Genomic DNA, 6335 nt, shown 5'->3' with positions numbered 1-6335 from the left:
TCCATCTACTTTGTTCCTCTATTCTTCTTCTATGTTGTGTGATAACCATCATTTTGTCATGGTATTCAAACTTCTATATTCAAGCTTTCTGATTTTTTTTTGTGTGCTAAATTCATGTTTATATCATGTTTCATCGAGTTGGACTCATTTTTAAGCTTTTATGTAATTTATCTTTAATTGTGGAATTATGACTAATCATTTGAATGTGGTCTTTTTAGGGAATCAAGGGGCCATGCACTCGAGTTAGATTAATCCAAATTGAGCTTAATTTTGAGTTTAATTAGACAGATCAATCTGGAGCGATTTGGATCGTTCATCTAAAATTTAAAGAAATCTAAGCCATCTATATGGTATAAACTATAGACAATAAACTGTTGTTTGCTGCAGATTGCTAGAAATTGAGCAGTTTGCGAAGCCACAAGGTTGATATGTTGAAAATGTGATTGGTTTTCCAATACATCCTTACCTTCACTACAACAAATTTGACTTTTCGCAGCGCGCAATTAAGCTATCCGCAGCGCACATCGCGTGCTGCATAACTCCAAGCTGTTGAAAGTGCTGGATACATCCGCAGCGCACGGCCCGCGCGCTGCGAAAAAGGTGCATCCGCAGCACACGGCCTGCGCGCTGCGGAAAGGTCCATCCGCAGCACGCGGCCTGCGCGCTGCGGAAAGGTTCATTCGCAGCATGCGGCACGCGCGCTGCGGAAAGGTGCAATTTTTCGCAGCACGCGCCCCGCGCGCTGCGGATAATTATATTTTTAAAATACAATAGGCCTATAAACACAAATATATAATAGAAATACAAATAATTATAACCTGCTCAAAGTTATAACATTTAAAATCCAACACACAAATATTAGATAACATCGCATTCAATCCAACATCACATTCACAATTATAAAATCATAGTTCAAATATATCAAAGATAATTGATGAGCTAGGGTTTTATGCATTTTTAATCGATTCAATTTTGGGTTTTTACATGAAAATAAATTACAAAATGAATCCATTTGATCTTAATTGTCATTTATTGCATAATCTGAGGCTTGATTATAATTTTCATGATTTAATGGTAATTTTTCTATTAATTTGATTTTAATTGATTTTAGGGCTCGAACCGGACCCAACTCAAGCTCAATCGCGGTCAAATCGAGTCAAAATTGTCAAATCGATCAAGCCAACATGAAGGACATGATCTGGATCGAGCCCGATAAAAATCCCGGAATTTTTTGGAAGCCCTAAGAAGCCCTAGAGCTCAGATCAAGTCTGGCCGTCAGATTCAAAATCAATGGATCAGATTGATCAATTAATCACGCTATTTAATCCCAAACTTACCCGATGAACAGTGCCGCCGCACTGTGCTTTGTCCCCGCGAGAAGATCTCTGCCGCGCGACGTACGTGTAGGCGCGCCCTCTTCCTCCCAATCCTATTCCGTTGCATTCCTTGGTCTCTGAGGAGCTTGAAGCCGGTTCTTTGGGTATCTTCCGGCAGCTGGTTCCGGCGCGGCGGAGAGGGTTTCTTCACCGGCGTTCACCTCTGTTTTTTCGAGTTCCGGCCATCCACAGCGCCATCCGACACCGCGAGTCCTCTGAGGGGTTCTCTGAGGATCGTGTAGCACACCGGAGCCACGAGCATTTCAATCGGAGCAAGAGAAGCCAGGGAATCCAGTAATTGCCAGCTGAAAACGCGTCGCACAGTGTTGACTTGGCCGGAGAGGGTTTTTCCGGGCGATTCTTGATGCTGGCAACGAGCGAAACACTCCGGAGAGCAGAAGAAAGCTCCAGAGGGATCAGTGAAGCCTCATTGAGGGGGTTTACCAGCTTGATTGACAACCAAGTTGTGAAGATTGCATTCGAAATTGGAAAGGAGGGAAGAGTTCTGATTTTCGATTTTTGCTGTTTCTGAACATTCCTATTTTCACTGCATTCTAAGCTATTTTTGTTAGTTGTTTGAGTTTGTTAAGTTCCGTTGGTAAGATTGTTGAAGTTTTCCTTCGGATTTAAGCTATTTCCATTAGATTGCATTTGTGCTTTAAAAACTTGCTTAAATTGAGTTTCTGATAACTAGCTTAACACTGTTTCGTGCCAGATTGAGTAGTTCCGTGCCAAGTTGATTCCATGTATCAGTTAGATCGGTTAGATTGGCTTAGTTAGTGATTTTGATCTTAGTCAAGTGGAATTTAATAGTTAGATTTCATAATTGCTTTGCAAGTTGCATTTGTTTCCTTAAAAACTCAAATTGTCACCGTAGCCTAGTTGTTGCTTCGTTTCATGTTTTAGCTTTTAGGTTGTATTTGAATTGATTTGCATTCATAAATTTGGTTCATACCCAGTTTCATTTGTCTATATTTTAGAGTGGGAAAACTTGCATTCTTCATTCCATTTCCATTTACAATTCATTAAAAGCATTTACATTTCAAAACAAAACCCCCATTTATATAGAAAACCCAAAAACACGACACGATAAGCTCAATTCATTCAATTTTCTACTAGTCCTTGGAAAAACACGACTCGAGGCCCCTATACTTCATTTGCTTGAATTCATCGTGGGTTTTTGATAAATTTACAAATTCTAATTTGCAACCCTATCGTGACACCAAACTGAGGGTTTTCAATAATCATCTACATCTAGTTAGACAAAACAATCTAAGTTCATGTTCATCTTTACTACAACAGTATATCGATTCATCCAAATCAATCAGACAAAACTATAAACATCGATGCCCAAGCTACTGTGCTTCCTATTGCATCCTCAAGAAAAAACATTTCTTCATTTGGTCGAATTAGCTCCACCTTCTCCACAAGAACTCTATCAATCCAAACTTTCCAATAAGATTCACCAAGAGGAACATGATGTATTTTTGCTTTTGGATCTGTGGATGCAATTCGACCTTCTGCAACAGCTCCATCAACAGACCAATGAAGCAGCTTACATTTAGCATTAACACTGATATCTCTAGTAGTCCCCTTTTTTAGTTTTGACTATATCACAATAAACAATAATTAATGATTAAACAAATTTTATAATAGAGCATGTTATAAATAATAAACGAAAGTATAAGATTAGGTTAAGATAGTTACCTGAGCTGCAATATTGCTATCACCACTAATATAATTTCCAACACCGCTTCCAATGCCACCACTAGCAACCTAATTTGACAAACAAATTAGTTATTGTTAGCCACTTCAAAATGAAATATCAATCAACAATTCATCAGAAGAAATACAATATAATTCTAGATAAAATCTGAATAACTATATAATTCTACAATAAAAATAACCACATTACTAACCTGTTCCTTTTCATTTTGTAACTTTATAGCTTGAAAGTAGGACCTCATTTCTTGCATTTCTTGTTGAAGATTATGCACTATATTTTCAAGATGCTTAACAGTTGAATTTTTTTCCACAAAAGCTCCGACTTTTGATGGTTTAACTCCAAAGCTCATTCCACGCACTCTACCTCGAGACTCCTTGCCAAATACAAGGCTAATTGCATCATCGGCAATGTTAGTTGTGTTTAAAGCTTCGGGTGGGCAGTCTTCTATTTCTTTCTGCAAATATCATTATACAAATATTGTAAAATAGCTTTATCTGCAGTGATAGCATAGGTATGAAAACTCTTATTACTATTTTATCTCCAATAGCTTGACTAATAGGTTGCCCATTTTTCTTCTTATGACCTTCAATCCAAACTTGTGACCTTGTAATTGTTGTATCTGCGACTTGCTTTTTCCTTAAGCATTTGACATATATAAATATAAAAAAATTATTAGAAATAAATATAATATATATAAGCATATGTATAGAAAACAACAACATGGCAAACATGGGAAACATAACCTACCATCATAGGAAAACAACAAATCAAACAAGACGACAAGCAAATACCAAATACACTAGACAAAGTCAAGTCACGTCAAATGACAACCAAGATTTACCCTTCCAACTATTTTAATAAATTATAAAAGTATATATAAACTATATTCTTTCTAGATTAATTATATCTTTATTACATTAAATTTATAATTAGATTAAATTTTGATCAGTGAAAATGAAAATACGGAATAAGCATTGAATGGTAAAATGATTGTAATCAAGCTAGCTATCAATACATTCAATGGTAAAATGAAAATGAACAGTGATCTAGTGATCATTTCGAACAAGCATTGAATCTTTCCAACACCTTCACATATAGATTCTAAATCAAGTGTAAAACACAAGTGTCAAACAGCATACAAAGGAAGGGAATCTTGATACTTCATGTGAATCCAAGTATGCTAAATCTCCATACTTCATGTGAATCCAAGTAATAAAAGCTTGAAATCTTGAACACAAGTGTCAAACAGCATACAAAATGGGTCTAAGCAATTTAGGGTACAAATATTTAGGTCTAAGCATTTCAAGCAAATTTTTACCTCTACTTGCCGCTGCAAAGGGAGGGAATAGGCGCGGCGGTGGCTGGAGGAGAACTCGCAGAAACCTGAATCGGGCGAAGGCTGGAGGAGACCTCGGCGAAGGCTGGAGGAGAACTCGCGGAAACCTGAATCGGGCGAAGAAAACCTCGGCGGCTGGGCTGGGCGATCTCTGGAGGAGACCGCGGCGAACGCGGGAGGCGAAGATCGGGCGGCGGTGGCTGGAGGAGACCGCGGCAAAGGCTGAATCGGGCGAAGGCTAGAGGAGACCGCGGCTGGAGGAGACCGCGGCGAAGGCTGGAGGAGAACTCGCGGAAACCTGGCGAAGAAAACCTAAATCGTCCGGTCGCGAGTTACGAAGAGAGAGAGAGAGAGAGGAGGAAATCTAAAGTGGGCGGCAAAGGTGGGAGGAAAAAATTACAACTTTTAACAGCGTATTCCCTATTGCACTGCTAATATTATTCTTTTTAACCTTCTTTTAACAGCATAGAATTTTTGAACTCCGTAAAAAATACTATTCGCAGCGCACAATTATACGCGCACTGTTAATTTTAAAATATAATATAGTATCTGCAGCGCACTTAATTATGTGCGCTGTAAAAAGTATTATTAACAGCACACTATAAATGTGTGCCGTTAATGACATGCTGCGGAAAGTCAAATTTGTTGTAGTGCTTATTGTGTTAATGTCATGTCTATCTTGGCAATATTGGGGTTATCCACAGATTTTAATCAGTTATTTACATAAAGATGTTCTTATGAATTAGTTTTGGATCATTATTTAATACTTTGATTTGCACAACATTTCTGTTTTACTTCTTCCTTAATTTTCCCTTTAGTTCATTTTTTAAGCTTTAATTTCTGTCTGCAGTTTCTTTGGTAGTGTGTTTGGTGAACTGTTTAAGAATTTACTTCTTTTGAATTTGTAAATCTTACCTTGAAACTTCGCTAATTGTATCTGTTCAATTTAATTAGGATGAGCAGATGATACATATGATACATCTGAATGAACTTATCCGTGCTGAAGTAAGAACAAAGTTGGATAAGATGGAATGGAGTTACAAGGACATGGTTTCACTTCTATGGGGCTAGGTATCCATGTTGAAGGCGGCCCATCTCCCATGTTCCAAGGATATGAGATATCACCTCAAACTAAGCTATTGATTTGCTCTGATACTTCTGGCTTTGGACTCCATTGAATGACAGTCCATTTGGTTGTTTAGATTGCTTGTTCCTATTTTGCTTTCTTTCTAAAGAATGCTGGTTTTTTTTTGTCACGAAATGATTACATATTTCTAAATAAGCTGCATATTGTGCAACTAATTAGCATGTATTTTCTTCATTCCTTCTTGAGAGTTTCTTGCATACGTTGAGATGCCAATACTTTCCCATCAGTAATTTTGTGAGGATTTGAGACCCAATCAGCTAATGATTCATTTCCTCTAGTTAGGAGCCTGTTCATATGTTCTGGAAACTTGAACAGCTTTATCTGCTGGTACATTTGATGTTACACTTCTAGCAACAGATGCCAATCATGTACAAGTGATAAAAGACTTCATGCCACAGCCCATGTTGGGCTACAAGCTAAACATACCTTATGGTAGGTGATTAGGCAGAACAAATAATTTCTTTGTACTATTTTAATTTCCATAGTGATGCCACAAAATCTTTTTATGTTTAACATGGTTTTCATATTTGTTGGTTGCTGATATACAATTTCTACTGAGGCTTTTTTTGGAGAGACGGACAAGAACAAGGATAAACATTACAATTTCACACATAAGAGTATTGTTATCCAACATAACAAGAATCAGGTAGGTTGTTTACATTTAAATTTTTTACTATAGAGATTTTTCTGGGTTACTTTAGAAAATTATTTCATGTATGTATCTCAATGTGATCTAATTGATCACGACGT

Source organism: Curcuma longa, chromosome 21, assembly GCF_044706935.1.
Source record: "Curcuma longa cultivar G26 ecotype Majalengka, Jawa Barat chromosome 21, ITB_CL_G26_1.1, whole genome shotgun sequence".
NCBI lineage: Eukaryota > Viridiplantae > Streptophyta > Magnoliopsida > Zingiberales > Zingiberaceae > Curcuma > Curcuma longa.
Note: the sequence above shows the minus strand (reverse complement) of the source record.